Source organism: Oxyura jamaicensis, chromosome 2, assembly GCF_011077185.1.
Source record: "Oxyura jamaicensis isolate SHBP4307 breed ruddy duck chromosome 2, BPBGC_Ojam_1.0, whole genome shotgun sequence".
NCBI classification, from domain to species: Eukaryota; Metazoa; Chordata; class Aves; order Anseriformes; family Anatidae; genus Oxyura; species Oxyura jamaicensis.
The window spans coordinates 155,714,598-155,734,768 of NC_048894.1; the positions used below are offsets into that span (position 1 = coordinate 155,714,598).

General features: G+C 36.9%; 1 protein-coding gene across 2 annotated transcripts in view; it reads right to left on the bottom strand.

The window, feature by feature from the left end:
- Positions 1–1,489: 1,489 nt before the first annotated feature.
- The window catches only part of TSNARE1 (t-SNARE domain containing 1), a 444,539-nt gene continuing 425,857 nt past the window's right edge, over positions 1,490–20,171 (bottom strand). For both annotated transcript variants that reach the window (XM_035317254.1, XM_035317253.1), the window contains exon 12: positions 1,490–2,546. The gene's annotated coding sequence lies outside the window, so the exon portion shown is untranslated. The remainder of the gene's footprint in view (positions 2,547–20,171) is intronic.

Below are 20,171 nucleotides of genomic sequence, written 5' to 3' on the forward strand. Positions count from 1 at the left end.
TACTTCCTATTCCTCTCCTGAGTAAGAGGACCTGACAACTTAATTGAATTGTGTGCCCAGCTCACTACGATTCCTATATGCTTATTTTTAATTTATTTTGTCAAGATCTTTTTAATTGTTATTGCTCTGTTGCCAGCATGTGCTTATCAGTAATGTCCACAAAAAAGTGTTAATTAGAATTGTCCGCTGTCACACACCATTTTCAGATTAACGCCGCACACCATGGTGGCTCAGGGAATCTGCCCAAATTGAAGTTCGTACTGCTGGGGGGTTCTTAGTTTGGTATCTGTATGTGTGTGTGCTTTTTATTGTAAGGAAGTATAAAACTATGCCAGTGTTCTCATCTAAAGGGACAGAAGCATCAGTAGCATAAGCAGCTGCTTAATGGCCTTGTTGTATATATTTGCTATGAGGAAGGAGAAGGCAAATGTGCCCGTGAAGTGGATGTGGAATAGAAAAAAAATATCTTCTGCAGGAACATACTGTTTTATAGCAACCCAATGGAATATATTTCTTTAAAAATAGCATTTTTCATTATAAGAAGGTCCATAATACACAATGGAGAAGGAATGCCCGTGTTGCCACACGTAGACTTCATGCTTGCTCTAAGCCAAGCAGTGTCTACAGTTTCAGCAGAGAAATACTTCACCTGGGTCATTGGTGCCAAATCCATCAGCTGTGTAAGCTGGCTCATTGTAAGCTCCATCAGTCTGTCTCTGCACTGCATCATACTAATGAGGTAATCACTGAGCTTCTAATGAATGGGATTAGCGAATAGGCAGGGATTGTTCACTTCGAATCCCTTGTTCAAATGCAACTCGAGGCTCTCAAAATATTTGCTTGCAATCAGCTATGAGCTGGGTTCGTTTCAGCTCTTACTGACTAGATGGAAATCATTTTCATCACTAGAGAATTTGCCAATTTTGCTGATAGAGGCAGCCTGCAATTTGTACTGGAAATAAACAGGGAGCTCTATTTCAGAAGTAAAATATCTGTAGAAAGGTAAAGAAGGAGTCATCATCTTTTGTAATCACACCAATTCTCATCTTTTTTTTTTTTTTGAAAAAAAAAAAAACAACAACAAAACACTATCATCCTATTAATTAGCTTTTCTTAATAGCCACTGCTGAATATTATATATAATGATTGAGTTATGTAGACTTGCCAGTTAGTTTTAGAGGGAAGAAACACACACACACACATACACACACACACACAAACAATAATAATAAAAAAAACACCTCGGACTTTTGTTTCCCTTCCAAACTAACTGCACTGATTTAAAAGTCTTACACTTTTGACCCTGAATGAGCTTAAACAACTGCAAGATTTCTGTGAGCATTTTCTGTGCTCAACCTTTACTGACAAAAGACTGTATCAGCTTTTTGGAAAGGAAGCATGTAATTGAAATCAGTGCAGGTAAGAATCTAGTTTAATATTTATTATTATTTTCTAAACCTTCACAGTAACCAAAACCACATATCATATTGAGGTACCTGATTTTATTTATTTATTTTTTATTTTCTGGTGAGACACTGTGTTGCTAAAAGATGTAACTTTTCATGAAGAATAAAAAACATATCATTTTGTGAAATTCTCTTCAATACTTCCTATGACATTTTAATTAAAACCGTTTCTGAAATGCTTTATTTGCTGGAGGAAAACTGCATTTACAGTACATGACACATTTAAAGATGAATTTCAATTGCATATTCAATCCTGTTTCAGCAGAAATTATTGTGCGTGGAAATAGAACAAAATCCCAAATGCTGGATCCATTGAAACCTACGAAATTAAATCAAATACAAAATCTGACATTTTTCATGTGATGCCTTGCTTGATTTTTGTAACAGATTGTGTATCTTTTCCTTTTTTGTTCTTAAAAAAAAAAAAAAAAAAGGATAACAACATGTTTTAATGTTTATTTGTCGTGCTCTTGCACTAGTGTTTCTCATAACAAATGTGTTGTTCTGTGCATACAATGGTATCAACTAAGTATCTCATTGATTGGTTTGTAAATGACACATGTAATTGTGAAAATATTTAGCTCAGATCTGCAGAGCAAATTATAAAGCAGCAGTGTACAGAATGAGAATCTGAGCTGGATTATATTTAAGATGTACAAAAACAACCACACACACACAAAAGAATCAAACAAAACACATTGACTTTCATGGTTTTAAATGAGCAGAACTGTTAAAAACACAAATAATACAGATGAATTCACAGCTACGTATTCACAACACACAGGATAGCAGATCTGGAGGCAAAGGAATGGCATTCCCCAGATACACAGGGGACACAATTAAAATTCATACACTAGGTAAAATAAATCTTCAATGAAGGGAAAAAAAAAAAAAAGTTATCTGCAATTCTGCAATTATATTAATTCATGGTATAAAACTTAGCTTTTCTTTCATACAGTTACAGGATTTGTTGGTTATAGCAGTTTTAATACACTGTGATCAGTAAAGCAGACATTGATATAGGGCCTGAATGTGAAATGCCTTGAGAATCCATTCCACTTCACGGGGTGCTCACAGGCTCTGCAAAAGCAAGAATAATAGTTAAACATTCATGGGATTCCCAGAGATTTGCTGATATAATGTTATTTCTGACAGAAGGATGGCTACTCAAGATGGTGCCAAAATGCACAGTCAACAATGAAGTAGACATAACTCAGAAAGGTGTATTTTCACTGACTCCAGTCTAAAATAATTGTGGAAGTGGAAGGGGTGGAGATAATGAGAGAAGAGACAAATCAAATTTATACAGAAAATATGTAGTATAATCTAATGTGGCAAAGAAATGAGTGGATTTTGCGTTCTCTTCAATGCCAGCAGTTCCCATACCTAGAGGATAGTAAGTGATTTTAAAAATACATTTTCCTTAAAAGTGCACTAAGAAGCTAACATTGGTGTACTTTGCAGAAGAGAATATATATTAGAAATATTCATCTGTTTTCCATTTCTCCAATAGACACTTTCAATTGATAGGAAGGACTCTCACCATATCATGTGTAGATTTTTAGAAGATAAAATGTTTATACTGTGTGATGTAAATAGTTAATGAAAATAAAGATGTAATTTAAATATATATATATATAATTTTTAAATATTTTAAATTATTTTTTTTATAAAAGCTCGTGCTTCTGTCTGATAGCTATAAGAGAAGCCTCCTGGGATGACTTCAAAGATATACATCGGTACTATAGACAAAGAATAGAGGTCAAACAAACTGCATTTTTGCACTTACTATGAGCCAGCTCTGGCTGTTAGTAGTAAACATCACTATGAAAAATACAAACAGACTTTTGTAGTGGTTGCATTTTTTCTACCTGTACTTCTTTCTTTGTATATATGCTACGCTAGAAAATGTGGTACTACTTGATACCAAAGAAAAGGAAAGAAATGGAAAAATTGTCTGTTACTATCAGTAAAACCGTAACAGAGAACAACTCTATTGTTGTTGACTACTGCTGAAAACCTTAGAATTGCTCTTTGTTTTAATTATGCTTTACTCTAAATCAAGAACAATGTCAAAATGAAAAGATAAGCACATATTGTTATTTATGCCAATTATTAGAATTGTTCATAGTAAGATATTATTTAGATAATCTTGTGAAATCAAACATCCATTGTGTGCTGTGGTGCACTCAATACAAAGCATAGAAGATAGTGTCTTGCATTCACATAAACACTGCAAAGAGCTAATAGAAACACTCTTTAGTGAGAAAGAATATTCTTCTGCACATGACATTCATCTCAGTCCATCTCAGCTAATTTAAGTTGTGTAAGTGCCTCCATTTGAGTATAATGCCTCCCATGCTCCCAGGCTCCAGGTTCCTATTACAATAATTACAGATCTAATCAATACAGCCAGTGGATTTGTAGGGTGGGAGTCATGTCATTTGAATAAAGACACCAACTTCAGAACGACCTAGATTTCACTCATTGTTATTGACTTAGTATTAACTCCAAAGGGATCTTCAGAATGACTCTTTTAGATGCAGAAGTATACATTGTGGACACATAAACTAAGTTGTAAAAGTTCAGTAGTAGAAATTCTTCTAATATCAGAAACGGATTTGCTAGAGTTACTCAGATGAGTTGAAAAGCTCTGGAAAGGAGATTGGCACTAACAATCACACAGTTTTTCCATTTGCTTTGGAACCATTTCGACTATCCTGTTCACTTGTAATATTTCCTCACCTTTCTACGAAGAGGAATGGCTGAAGGTAAATTGAGGAGAAAATAAAGTTACCTGAAAAGAAAGGAACATTTCTACAGTTGCCAATAAATAATATGGTCACTGTCTATGGAAGTCACAGAATGGATGAGGTGGGAAGAGACCTCTAAAGATCATCTAGTCTAACCACCAGCTCAGTACAGGGTGAGCTAGAGCAAGGTCATGAGAGCTGCTGCATCTAGTTGCATTCTGAATAGCTCCAGGGATGGATACCTCTCTGGGAAACCTATTTCTGTTTGACAGCTCTTAGAGTAAAAAGTGTTCTCTTATCTTTAAAATTATTTTCTGTATTTCAGTTTGTGTCCGTTGCCTCTTGTCCCGTCTGTGGAAGCCACTCAGAAGAGTCTAGTTCCATAATCTCTTTACTCCCTTCTTTCACATAAATATCATGACTTCTCCAAACTGAACAGTCCCAGACACTCAGAACAATCCACAGCTCTCAGCCTCTCCTTGTATGTCAGGTGCTCAAGTCCCATAATCATCTTCCTAGTTCTTTGCCAACCTCACTCCAGTATGTCCATGCATCCCTTTTGTTCTGGGGAGCCCAGAACTGGACACGGCACTCCAGATGTGGCTTGACAGTGCTGAGTAGAGGCAAAGGAGCACCTCCCTTGACCTGCTGGCCATTACCTCCCTGAGACACGTGTTAACATCACAGAACCACCAAATAGTTGTCAAGATTTCTTAGCATTGTACTTAGTGGGGAGTCATTCAAGACGAGCAGTCAACAACTGTGTAAATGACAAATTCAAGTCAATCACTAACAGAAGTCTTCCTTAAAAGCTCCTTGTGAGGGATGTGTATACATATGTGTGCATGTACATAAATGTATGGGATTGGGGGTTGAGAGAGCTTATGTGTGAGGACACACATTCCTGGGTATGGGAGAGAAAGAATGCAGTCTGATCAAATCCTGCAGACTTTGGACAGGCTTTGTCTCTGAGGACTGGGATGAAGGGCACCATATTTTTGACGTGAAAGCAGATTTCACTACCAGAACAAGCCATTACTCTTGGCAGGTTCTAAGCTACTGGGAATAATGAATCTCGATTTACAGACAGGGAAAATATTCAACATTAATAAAAAAAAATCAATTAGAAGTAGACAAACTATAGGCTTGGCTCTTGAATGCAACAAGAGGTTCTCCAGAAATAAACTAACTACAAGATACATCAGGCCACGAACCAACAAATTGAATATAGGTTTCTGGTATAGCTGGAGATAAAAATTAGTTATTTTCATTCATTGAAAGAGAGTTTAAGTTCTGTCCTACTCTTAGGTTTTGAATAAGGAGAGCTTTTTTTTTTTTTTTTTTTTTTTTGACTAGTAGCAATAAGGATTGTAATGCTCAGTCTAACAGTTCTAGTCATAGATTACACAGTCTTGTGTTAACAGCAGAACTAAATTACAATCCCTAGCAAATAAAATAAAAATACAAAATTAAAAGTAATGGTGGGGCAGATCTTTGGGAACTTTACAAGTTGAAACCTGGGTGAAGAGATTTTGTCTGTGCACATTTTAGCGAATCATTTCTATTACACTTACAGTCAATGACAGGAAACAGGCACATTTAACCTGATTCTTTTCATTCATAAAGAGAAAGGAAAGGCAGGAAAGGAAAGACAAATGGAAAAAAATCTACTGCCATCAGACTGCTAAGACTACTCTCAGGCTTACAGACCTTTTTACTGTGAACCACAAAATCAGACAGATGAACCTCTCCAGTCATGTGGTGGCTCTAAGTTGCAGTAAGAATCTGAGGTATGGATCCATCCCACAGCCCTCTTTGGCTTTAAAAAAGAATCTTTGCAGTTTACAGTGTAGACTCTGCTCATTTATTTAGTCTATCTTGTTCTGCCTGTAAACAGCTAGTCCCATGAGAAGGTAAATTTTCCAGGATGAAAAACAAACTTGATCCTATCTGCTGTTGTTTTGAATCATGTGAGATCTGTCTTTGCTCTAAGAAAACGTGATGATACCTATCATACTGTGTAAATAAGTTTTGACAATATAACTTTTTACTTTTGCAAAGTTATACAGATATTAAGGCTTTTTCATAGACATTGACCTCAATGAACTTTTCTGTTGGAAGGACTCATCCAGATAAATTGCGTTTCCTTATCAACAGCAGTTGACCTTTCACGACTTCTTTTTTTATTTTTTTTTTTTTTTTTTTTTTTTTGTGATGAAGAACCTAAACTCATATGCAAGGCTGATAGTGGACGTATCATCTTGTGACATGGGTCCCTATGTTTTCTGTTTCTGAAAAGCCTCAAGAGAATGCTGAAAGTAGAAAACATATGGTTGTTTTTCTGACTTTGAGAGAGAGAATAGATATATAGAGTTACAGAAATAGATATAATAGAAATATAAGCGAATAGATATGCGTACAGAGCATAGTAGTTCTGAGAGGTAGAGAAAACTCAGATGTTCCAGACATGGCCGATATATTTTTCTTATGTGTTCAGAATTCACCAGATCACCAGCTTTGGACATCAATATCAAATTTAGCCCCATACCAGATGTTCCTCTGCAGGTCATGCAATAACTTGATTGAACTTTCACCTGTGATGGTGCAGAATGGTTTCTGAGGACTCATGTCTTCCTTTTCTGATCACCTTCCTATGAAAGTTTCAACCTGGGCCTGATATATTTACATTATTATATACATTAATGCTAAATGACGCATTTTCAGAGTAGAAAAAAAAAGATGAAGACAAAACTCACAAAACAAATGCTAAGAACAAAAGAGAGAGAGAAAGAAAAAAACAACAGCATATCCTGCATCTTTCAAGCTGAAGCTAATCAGACACCAGATTAATCCAAGAACTTCATTACATTGACTTGTGACAAGAACTTCATCACTGACATTGTGAATTACCCAGCCGTAAGCTTTTATCTGGGCCTTTGTTCAAAAGTACTGTACAATGGTGAGATTTTGCCTTCAGTAAAGCTTTTCCATCAGTTAAAATTATTCCTTTTTAAATAGTCCTTCCCACAAATTTTCCAAGGAACTAAATGATACCCACTTTTCATTGCAGAAATCTTCTGAAGACATTTCTCTAGTGCACAATGCCCACAGCAGAAAAGCTGCTGTTCTATTCAGTCACACTGGCCATTTCTGCTTATACTGCAATTTTATCAATAGGTTCTTAAAATAGGACAGACCTAATAACCCAAGAGCCTTTTGTCAGAAAAAAAAAATAAAAATAAAAATGAGGAAGTAGGGTGATGATATATTTCATAGAATATTGCTTCATATTCACTTAGTCATTTATTTCTTCCATGCATTCTCTTAACTGCATCAGTGGGGCTCAGAAACCCTTTTTCATCCAACTACAGTGAAATAATTTCTCTTTATTTTAGAAATATGCTCCAATAGAAATCCTTTGGAACTTCAGAAGAGTTCTGGCACCGGCTTAAATTGCTTTTTAATTTAGCAACTGGAGATCCTCAGTAATATAGAAGTTTAACAGGTAAATGTTAATGCAGGTGCATGGGCATCTTTTGGGGATGTGCCTATATTTTGATGAATCCAAGAAAGATGTCTCTGTGAGCCAGCTCCTTGGCACTCACTACAGTGAAAGACATCCAAACCATGCTAGCAGGGGAAGCAGTAATTTTCCCAAAATTCTTAAAAATAAGTATTGCTATGGAAGTAGCAAGATGATGTGGCAATATCGTGCAACCAGTCTTTAAACTTCAAGTATTTTTGTATTATCTGGTGTTGACGATGTGCAACATCAGATAATGACATCTCAAACCCTACTCTGATTAAATAGCAAGTAAGTAGCAGGTCTCTGTAGCATTGTTTTATCAGATTAAAACATGGTGAAAATCCCCTATATCTGAATAAACAGATATTGTTTCTTTTCCCCTCAGGGCACACTGTGCATAGCAGAGTTGTGTATGATTGATAAGTCATTACATAGTTCTTTAACATGACAAAATTTACTCCAAGATATGGTTGCATTTCAACCTCCAGTAAGTTCTTATTATTTGAGCCACAGATTTGACATAAGCCCTGAATGAATTATTTTGAAGTTGTGTGAGGTGTAAAAATTTGATTCTGACAAGTACTTCCAGTAAGTTCTGACAGAAGTCCCCAGGAGCTACCTGGAGCACAAATGTATGAGCTAATGTAATTCACCAAAGATTCACTGACATTTTACTACCTTTTTCTCTGGCCAGTGTTTTGGGCCATAGAAGCTCACTTCCTCCATATTTTTTTTTCTGTACCTCCTGCATTAGACCGCTGATCATTAACACTGGCCTCACTGCAGATGCTTCACCATCTTATATATAGATTATTCCATGCATTTTGCTCCAGCTCAGGGTCCAACAAGACAGGCTTTTTCAGACAACTTGCAAATAAAAGGCAGAAAATAGGCAGAGGCATCCAAAGCTGACATCCAGGTATAAATAAGCAGGCAATCATGCTCTCGAGTCAAAGTGAGCATAAAGGAAGAACTCCTTCAAGCCTATGCCAAAACAATCAGGCAAGAGAAGGAATCAAAAACAGTTAAAACAGTCTTGCTTCTTCTCAAGGTCACAACTCAAAGATGTTTCCTCCAAAATATGCTCGTTGTTTTTTTTTCTCCATGTTATCCTTGTAGAAGCATTGCCATCCTACTTCTCAAAGAAAGACATTTGGGATGTCCTTCACGACTGTCCAAACTAAATAGCAAACTAAACAACCTTATCTGGAACCATCTTCTTCTGGAACAAGTTCCCCTGGGAAGTAGTCAAGGCACTCAGCCTGAAAGAATTCAAGAAGCATTTGGACAATACTCTCAGGCATATGGTTTGATTTTGAGGAGGTCTTGTGTGAAGCTAGAAGCTGGACTCAATGATCCTTGTGGGTCCCTTCCAACTCAGGATATTCTGTGTTTCTATGAGTCTAAGAATGAAATGCAGAGGAGTGAGGCTCCAAGTGGTTTAATCAGTGGCAGAAGTGTTATCACTTCATTTTGTTGGCATGAAAAACAAGGTTAAAATTGCCAGCAATGTGTGATCTAAGTGACATTAAACAGATGGGACTGAATGTCCAAGAAAATAGCATGGGTCTTTCTCCATCTATGATCTCTCTTTGTACTTTAAGCTGCACTAAATTTGCTGAACTACAAGATACAGCCTTTCCCTTGCATTTATCTCTTTATTTCTGAAAGACAATTTGGGGTAGTTGGCAGCTTTGGGAGTGGACACGTTGTTAGATTAACACTAAGAAATTCTGGTTCTTAAGAGGAGTAAGAACAGGAGAACATAGCACAGACATTCTGGTTTTGCTGACGTTTCAGGAAAGGATGGTTCCTCCTGGTTACCACTTGGAAGAGAAACGTGAATCATTTTGTTCACTTTTTGGTAAGTGGTATGGTTGTCAGGCAAAAACTGCTAGCAAAGATGAGGAGGGACAGTGCTCCCAGTGCATCTCTTTAATCAAACTTCTATGGTAATGGAGGCAATTTGAAGACATTATCTTAAAAAAAAATAAAGGCTACCACTTACATGGCCTATTTTCTTACCTCTTACCTCACCTTTAGAGTACTCCAAGACAATGTATTTTTTTTAGTATCCCTTTGTCCTAACCCCTTTGTGTTAGTTGTGCAAGATAACATCTGAGCCAGGCAGTATGCATCTCCCTTCCCCAAGCCTCGGAACAGCCCACAACTCTTTTGATCTGTGCAGTCACTGCCAATCTTTCCCTAGAAAGACAGAGCTCCCAGACTCTCATTTGGCAACTCCTATTGTGCGGAGGAGGAAGAGAGAAAATGAACTTTATGAATAAACTGCATTATTCTTGGAAGCACTCAGGATAACACAGAAATAAGACACATAAAACACTGGCCAGATAAGACATTGTGTGCTGGAGACTAAGAGAGACTAGATGGCAGACCTGATGAGTCATCAGCTTGTACCAATTGGCAAATCTTATCTTCCTCTGGGAGCATGTAGAATTACTGGCATTGGACTGGTATTGGACTTTCAGTTTGGATTAACTATCAGAAAGAAAAATGCTGACTGGGATTAAAATATGTCTGGTTGCAGGAAAAGACAATTTCAAAGAGATAGATGCTTAAACACTAGAGTATGCAGCCATGGCTGCCTAGCATGCAAATCAATCAGTACAATTTCAGTGTATCATTAAAATTTCACCATCCCGGAGAATCTGGCAGGAGTCATGGAAGATACCAGACTTTCACCTTAGAGAAATTTTTAACTATATAAAAAAAAAAGCAAATCAGAGCTGTAAAATGTGACTGAAACCCTTAAATTGCTATTTAGATGTTAGTGGAGATAGAACTGATGATCCCTGAACGAGCCCACAGAAGATGCACAACATGGTTAGCACTGACCTCCATCTATTTCAGCTCAGGGAGCTGGAACTGTATGCTCTGCGTGTTCCTTAGAGGGAACTGGTGGAAGTATTACATGGTTTTGGTAGAGACAGAGAAAATGAGAGTTGTAAAGCTGACCTGCCAGGAAAGAAAAACAGAATGGGACTATGTGCATCGTCTGGCATCTTATACACTGATAGATATTTCAGTGCAACAGCCCTGCCTATTCAAATGCAGTAAATACTTCAGATTTTCCTGGCTTTCTTGTTTGTTTGTTTTCCAAATAAATAAATAAACAAATAAAAGAGAAAGACTATTTAACTATGAGTGGAACAGTTTTTAATTGATTTTAGTAATGAGGACAGAGACAGAAAAGACAAAATTCTGTACTGGAATTAAAACTAGAACTTATGTTTTCATTAAGAACTGTGCTAGACACAGATTGCTGTACAGAGAACTGATTAAAAACAACTAATTCAGTCCAGTGATGTTAATAAAATGTTTTTCTGCATCCATCTGAACACTAGCTGTTATTAACTCTTGGGTGATGCTGTTTTTATGCACATTTGTTGGCATTATTCATGCATACGATGCTCAGGCTGAAGTACTAAATGGAAGTACACTTCACATTGTTGCTTCATTTACGCAGTAGCAGTAAGTACCACATTAACATAAAAAAGCCCATACGAAAGCAGATGTTTTAGGAGACACTAGGGATAGTAGAACAATTGGTTATGGCAGGAAAACATAGATATGTCAGGGAGTTCATTCTGATATTTATAGATAACCCTGATATGCCTTTTGGATATCTCCTCATAGTGCCTGAGTTTGCTCCTCAGTTGCTTCTTCATAAATGAGAGCAAGAAAAACTGAGATGACATTCACCTTGACCTCTCCCATCATGCTTCTGTTCTGTGCTGGTGAAATATTTTGTCTTCAGTTCACTTTTATCTACATCTATTCAACAGAATGTGTTAGCCCAAAAGGGAGCCTTAAGCGACCAGTTCCAGTTTACTTGGCTAAAGTTAAGTGAATTTAATCCTATAGTGTGTTATATTTTACTCCTAAATTAAATATTTTTGTATTATCTCCTTCTATTTGCAAGTTTTACTGATTTGCCTTGTGTATTTTCTTTATAAATAAAACATGAGTGACCAGTTACACTAGTGCTGAATCCACTAGTATAGGGAAGAAAGCCTACCTTCATAAAAACGTGCCCTGGAAACATGTTCTGTTACTTTTTGTTGTTGTTGTTGTTTTGTTTTGTTTTTAATATATACATATTTTTCTTTTTCAGGGGTTCTTTGTTTGTTAGCAAGTTTGGGCTTTGGATTCTTTTGTTTGCTTTTTTGTTTTGTGACCACACAAAGTGTTCCCATTTTCAATATGGAGAGGATAATTATTAGCTTTCATACTGAATTATACTGAAGCCATCTAAAAGCAATCTCATATATTCTCTATTTATTACATATATATATAGCTTCAATTTTGTTTTCCTTTGTATTGTTCTCCATACACACAAAAACATTTCCCGCTGGTTATATGCGTGTTTTCCTTAAATCCCCACCAGAAGTTAAAAAATAATTAAAAAATCCATGGATTCAAGGGAAAAAAAAGGGGGGGGAAATTAAAAGAAATATATTCTCTGAATTACTGAATAAACAATGGTGTCAGAAGTCCCTAAGCAGAAAATAATTGGAGACTTGGAGTATATGTGAGGGAATATTCTGTATATATCATCTGTTATTACCCTTCCCTAGGTGTCTGCTTATGTGTGCTGCTGAAGGCAGGAAATGGGTGGAACAGCCCTTTTGTACCAGCAAAAGTGGGTGTCCTTGTCCTAAAAAGCAGCCAGGTTAGATTTAGCAGGGTGCTTCATCTGTTTGACTCGTTTCTGTTTATCATCGCTATGTTGAACAGCATCACTAAAGGGATCATGTAGGCTTCCAGAAATGTCTTCATTTTCTTTTGAAAAGATACAGAAGTTTGCTGGGGAGGGAAAATAATCATGAATAGTCACTGAAGAGCTGCTTATATATCATATATTCTGCATTGTGCCTCTGATTCGATTTATATGAATGGAAATGATTAAGATTTTACTTTATAGCATCTAGTACTAAGGAATCAACAAACAAAAGAGGGGATATGAAGTATTTAAGGGCTCTGGGAGGCAGAGAGAGAGAACTTTAGGGTATCAAATAAGCCTTTTTACAGCTAAAGTCTGATAAACAAAAGGCAGGGGAAGAAAAAAAGGGGGGCACATTTGGGGTTTTAAACATATCTTGGATATCACAGTGGTGGAGATCTTTGACATGTTTAACACAAAAGTGAAAAACCAGTCTATACAAAACACAAGAGATTAAACTGTGGAGAATTATTATGAACCCATGGAATGGAAAGGGGCTTTTGACTGGTCTTTAACTCTATGTTTATAGAATTATTTGAAAAACAAAATAATTGTGGTAGTTATTGTGCAGCCTCCCCCATCTGGCACAACTGGGATCTCCAGAGACAATAATAATTAGCAATGAATTTTGGCACTGCCTTCTGCGTGTTTCAGAGGTATTACTGGCTATTCAGTGTGGTTGAGCAAAGCCTACACATCCTTACATGCACCAAGCATGAGGATTTCCTCTCTTCTCAGATATCAGAATTCACCCTTTAACAAGAATGACAGTGGCATTGAAAAAACAAAACAACAAAAAAGGAAACAAGCACAGAAATAACAAAAAAGCGAGTAACAATTAGTTTTCTGCATTGTTCTTGACCTGCAGTTGGCAGCAGATGGTAGGATCAGAATAACTGCATACTGCAGTTGGCCAAGTCTCTACTTAGAAGACCTTCATGGCCAAAGAATGATGCATCCTGGGTGACTTGTGCTTGTATGATAGTCACATGTGACTGCCAGTGGGGCTGTGGTTGGCTGCCTATTGCAAATATCTCCTTTGGGCTCATAAATGTCACAGTCGTCTGATGTTATTTCCATCCTCCCATTTATTGTGTAGTGATATGAGATCACCCCGGGATAAAGTTAAGCCTCACTTTCTTGAGAAGCTTCACCAGTTCTGGGGTACAATCCATGGAAACACACGGACTCTTCAGCCACTGTGAAGTTATTCCTTCTCTGAGAAAGAACACGCACAACTTTTCATTTCCCATAAATCTTACCCTAGTAGAGCACTAATTAGGGGAAATCCAATAAAAAACAATGATGCTCGAGTATTTTGCAACGTGGCCATTGCTTAAATTGATACTAAATTTCCAGCTTCATCAGTGGTGTAAGCAAGCATTTTTAATTTTTCATTTCAATTGATTATCAAGCGTATGCATTTAGTTACTTTATCTGCACTGAGCTATTCTATGAAATGGACTAATGCAACAGCAAACCCCAGCCCAGCTAGATCTCATAGATCTCATAGCTTTTTTTTTTTTTTTTTTTTTTCTATTTTCCCTGTACTGCATTTCTGTTTGCAGGTAGATTTCTGCTGCATGACAGCCAAGTCTGTCATTTTAAGACATCTAAAAGCACACAACTCTAGATCTCCCCCCCTCACTAATGTTATATTGCAGCTGCATCTTGAAATAAACATTTCAAGAAAAATCCTTCCTCCTCTGTAACAGATGGTGCTGTGTAACCCAGACTACAAGCATGTCTGTAGCAGCAGTAATGAAGCAGGAAAGCTGGGCAGGTCGGGGTGGGAGGGATGGTGAAGGCTCAGGAGACCACTTTCCCTGTTAGTTCCAACAGTGTAGATGAAGGAGACATGGATCGTTACGAGAAGGATGGGAACACTCAATGATACATGTCACATGTATTTGAGACTGGCTTCATCGTCTTTTTTCTTCACTGCGAAACAGTAAGTGTTTAAGGGGAAACTGATGCCACTTAAAAAGCAGTTACCTAATTAAACCTCAAATGCAGAAATCTCTGTTCACTCAGAGATGCACTCTGTGATGCTCACCACCTAAGGCAATACCTCAGCCATATGGCACTTCAATAGACACTAGCGCAGGGAGCCCTTTGTATTTTTTAGCAGATGGGTGCATACTAGAGAGTGCGGCAGGTGAGAATAAAAGGAAATGTAAGGAAAGGGAATCAGGAAAGAAAGACAAAGTTCAAAGGATGCATTCTTATTGAACTCTTCCATTTCTGCTTGGAACTGCTGGAGGCCTTGTTTCTTCCCTAGAAAGAACTTCTGTTGTTTTCCAAACCCTTGCATTCAGACTGACAGATCACAAACCTCTTCACAGGAGAGTTGCTATATGAGGGGTTGTCCTTTATGGGGCTTCGAGCAGGAATGCCACTGGTGATTTCAGTGTGTTCTGGCCCAAGTAACAGTTGCACGAGTTTTGGAGCAGGATGAAAGTTCTTAAAGTATTTCTCCTGCTTCATCTTCCCCATCCAGGGCCATCCATGCTCATGGTGCATATTTCAATCTTAACATGCTTCGGCTGTATCAAAAAGTGGCTAGAAGACCTCAGAGGAGAAAATCAGTGCTGAAGCATGTAACAAAGGGAACTTGGTACATATTGACTTGGTGTCAGAAAAGAGAGGCTTATTTGAAAATAAACCATTGGGATATCTAGTTTTCAGACAAGTCCTGATATGGCAAGAGTGCACATTTAATGGCAGACATTGCACTGCCAAAATAAGACTAGCACCCATAGGGACAACAGGTTCAAAGCAATACGGTTCCATTTACATTGTGGTTGAAACACAGTTTAATGGTTTCCAAATTTTGTTTGGTTGCCTGCCATTTTCTCCTCTGGAACAAACGGCAGGGATATAAGATGTTCACAGTTTGGTGTCTGAGACAAAATGGTGCGTGACGCCAGTCACCCCTTCCCATCTCTGTACCGAATGAAGGAGATTTGGAATCATCAGCAGTGTGTCTTCACCATCCAAAATGGCATTCCAGATAATTTGCTCTGCTAGCATTACTGGGACTGCATTATCCACGGTTACATATCTACTGCAGCTCATATATCCTTGCCGTGGTACGGCATTACACAACATGTAAGCTAGGCTGTATGTGCTTATAAAATACAGTGTGTATTATCTTCTTCTATAAAATCCGTGAATCCACAAGATGTATTTAATATTTATCTAATCAGCGGTTTTTTACTATTTGTTCCAACTTCTGATGTTCATCACTATACCATAAAAAATAACATCTTGTAAATGTATTATCAGAGCAATAATTCCTTTAATGAGCAACTTTCTTGTTATTTTAATATTTCATCTGAATTCTTTAGGAAGCAAATTACAATTAACAAAGATTTTTTTCATTATTATTTATCGTTCTCTGCAATTGTTCAATGTTTTAAAAGGCATAGCTGGATGCTTCTAAGAAAGCACAACTTTCATGTTGGTTCCTACTAAATTTTAACTCCTGGCAGCAATAAATGGAAATGTATTAAGATGTTCCTCTTTCTTTTTAATTTTCTTTTTAATTTTATTTCCCTAACTGTTTGCAAATTAGGACAACTCATGGCTGTCACCTCACAAATATTTTAATGAGCCCTGTAGGTCACAGTAGACACAATATCAAATGATAACAATATCAAATGATATCCTTAGATCATCATCAATTGATACATTAAAAATAGACTTTGCTCAACATTCAAGAGTTTTTCGGTTTTGTTTTTGTTTTTACTGGAGCTATCTTATTTGTTTGATTTTTTATTTTATTTGTCTCGGTGACTCATCTAGTATTTCTCTCTCAAACATTAACGACTCTCCATTAGACTTACTTGCACCACCGCTTTCTGAAAGGAGTACCACTCATATGTTAGAACACATGGAACTACTATATTCTGCCTCCCTTCACTTTGCCCTTGATTTCAGCGCAACAGGGTATTTTACAAGCCTGGTCTTAACAGCTGATTTCGTTCATCCCTCTTTGTAGTCAATGAAGAGAAGTAGGCATGATTTCAACTGATCCATTTCAGAGGCCAATTTTGGGAAGAAAAATACTGTACCCTAAAGTGCCTATACCCCTCCAGTGGCTATAGAGAGAATCTAAGCAATTTGTTCAGAAGTAATACCAGGTAAGAAGAAACGCAGCACCTCCTCTGCTAAAGAGCTGATCAAGGTTCTTATGAACCACCAGCGGAGCTGCTCTCAGTTTTGCATCTCCAGAAAGGCAAAGTTTTGTTTTAGATTCCATTATTTTGACTGAGATTAGACTTTGATAATAGCAGGAAAATTATTGCATTCTCGAGATAAAAGGTAATAGTGAAATATAATATACCATTCACTGTTTCTAGAATTTCCCAAATAAACAATGATATAAAGGCAGAGACTACATTTTGAATTTGCCCAATGACTTTAGGTATCTTCTTCTTTCAGCCAACTCTACATGTATGATTTAATTTCCGTGAACCTCCATGGAGTGCAGCAGCAGAGAGGTATGGCCCTGAATGGCCTCCTGGGCCAGTCCTGTTTTGTTTAGATTAGGTTGTAATCAATAAATGCAAAGAAATTGTCATGGATCAACCATAAACAGGTGTAGGATATCCCTGAGTCAAGTTTGGGGCTGATGGAACTAACACTATACTTTCAGCAAAGTATTTTTTTTTCTTTTTGACTCACAAATGCTTTTTTTTTTTTTTTTTTCCTTTCTCTCCTCAGGATTATTTTCACAAGTCTTTTTTAGTCTGTACAATATTATACATCCTGAAAGGAAGAAATGTTGCTTTTTCCAGCCTGACAGACAGAAAGAAGCTGTGATGAACCCTCTGCTAGAAACCGGAAAGCAAGCATTATTGCGGGAAGAGTTGTACCATCTTTGTGAGGCTGATTGTAATAGTTCTGTAAATACAGAGGCTCTGGTTCTTACAATAGAAACATTTTATGCGTAATGTAATTCAGTTTATGGCCCCAGTGCAGTGCCAGAGTGGTGTAAAATGGCATTAAAGTTAATGAGAATCAGGCCTAGGGACTCTAATATTTGCTTTCTGCTGTGCTTGAAATTACTTGTGTTGTTTTATAGCAATGTTTAAAAGTCAGTACAGAGATATTATAAATAAATAAAAAGTCCTGGGTCCCTTCCATCCATCCATCCATCCATCCATGAGAAATGCAACATGGTAGTTGTTACAAAGCTTAAGTCTTGAATGAATTCCAACTAGGTTTAATTTGGCTTTTTAGACTTAGATGTTAATACAGTACTTCCTTTAAATCTTTCTTTCAGCTATTTGGAATCAATAACACAATATTCTAAGGAAAACTTTTTGTGAGTCTCATTTTACATTTCTCCTGTGAGTAAAAGTGAATCCAGGGTAACAATGATTAAACCTAAATAATATATTGTGTATATGTTTCAAAATGCTGACAGAAGATATTTGGCCTTGCATAGTAGAAATGCTTGGGCAAAACAGAAACAGAGATTTCCTTTACCTTCAACTGCAATAATCTCCTTAATGACTTGTAAACTGTCTGATCGTTTGTGATGAAAACTCTGTGTTTCTGCTTATGTAAGGATTTTATTTATTATAATGGTAATATTTGGCTTTCTGTCTCCAAAATTGGTTGGAGCCAAAGGAAAGTATTAAAAATTCCTATATTTCTGATATATTATCAGTTCTACAGTTATTATAACAAATACCCAGAACTCATAGGTATACTTGGAGCTGTATTACACAGAGGTACTATACTTCTATAAGGCTGGAGAGCAATATGACAGAAATCCCCTAATAAAAATGCACACAAACTGTCCTACGATTTTCTCACTGAAAATGAACTTTTTAACAATGAGTAAAGCAAACAAAAGAAATAAGAATAAAAAGAAGCAAAAGCAAAAGAAGCAAATGCAAAAGAAGACGGAAAAGCAAAATCAAAAATGAAAAAGAATAAAAAAATGAAAACCAAAAAGCATTAAAAGCAAAAGCAAAATAAAACAAAAAGAGACATATTCAAGTATATTTAGTATATAGATATTTAAGGCTGGTGACAATAGGCAATAAAAACCCCTTTGAAGCAGAATTTTGTAATATGGAATGATTTGTTGGGATTACCCTAAATGTTAGAATTCATACCACATGGGAATGTCTGCAGAGTTTAGTGACACAATTACATACTTCAGGCTTGAGTCATTTCAGTATAGTGGAAAAAGGGCACAGTAATCCCAACAATAAAGAAAAGATCATACTGAAAACATAGGCTGACCTCCAAAGTACAATCCAGATAATCATATAAAGGCTGTAAGCCCTTACATAAAATTGGAATAGATCTTTTGGAAACCCAAGCAGTTCTGACTCACTACTCATATAGTTTGAACCATTCATAAGACACCCAAATATGATTATTTAGTATGGGGTAATTTTTGATAGGCATTACAAAGGATGATTTAGGAAAAGACGTGAAGAAGAGAGGAGAAATAAACTTTGAGATAAAGACAAAACTTTTTCCTGATGCTAATGAGTACTTCATGCCTTGAAACACAAAGTTTGACAGTTCTTATAATTTCTATTTAGAAGTAGGTGAACTTTACTCTCCTCCAACATATGCTCTGGAAATTAAAAAAAAATAAAAATAAAAAAATGAAAAAGCAAAACATGTTTGTGTAGCTTGGTGGCTTCTCCTTCTTCCAACTTCACAATCAGGAGTGTGGAAACTCCCAGTAATGCCATACTTTTGCCTGATACTTCTCTCTTTAAAAAACTGCTGACAGTGGAAGAACTGTGTTTTCTTTGTAGATCATGGTTCTAAGCCAGAGTGATTTCCAAACCCTGTAAAACCACATTTCTCATCAGAAAAACAACAACAACAAAAGACAGGTTGCTGAAACAAATTATCCCTTGAAGAATTCATAATTACATGGGCTATTCTCACCAATGTCACCAGAGCATCACGCTTCAGTATATTCATGAAATGTGATGCAAAAGAAAAATTAAATATTCCTTCACTGGCACATCCAGCTCCTTCTGCCATATGTCATTTCCCTCCTCATATTTGCATTTGAAAGCCTTCTTTTGTATTGCCTTCATATCATATTTGAGTAAGGGACCTCAGAAGAGACAGCTTGAAAGAGAAACATCTGTTATGGGCCACGGTGTAACATGCTAGATGTGGCTTTGTGGTGTTGACAGTTCACTTGGAGTTGAGAGGCATTTTTTTGCTACTTTCATTCACTTTTCTGCACTTCTCATGCTGGGCCATGAGGCCTTGATCCCTTGTGTATTTTTAGCCCATGAAAATTAAATATGTGCTACACTCTCCTCTTTATGTGGACCATGCCTGAATGTTAATGAAAACCCAGTGATCTCACTGGATGGAGGGAAGTCTGACTATTGGCTTATCTCTGGGGAATATAACCGCTACTCTTGTTTTAGGGATGGCATGGGCTACCAAATGCTCTACGTAGATCACAGACACTGGAATGACAAACTTGAAATTGGAGGGTCCAGGTCTCACTTGTCTGCTGTACAATTTAAAACACCTACAATAACTGAAAAGCTCTTGTGATGTCCTGACAAGAGTTGCTGTCCCCAAAACTGATTTGGGGGCAAACAGTGCATCCCATTGCAGTCATTTCCAGTTAATAATTTTAGCTAACCCTGCAAAAACACTCAAACCAATTGATT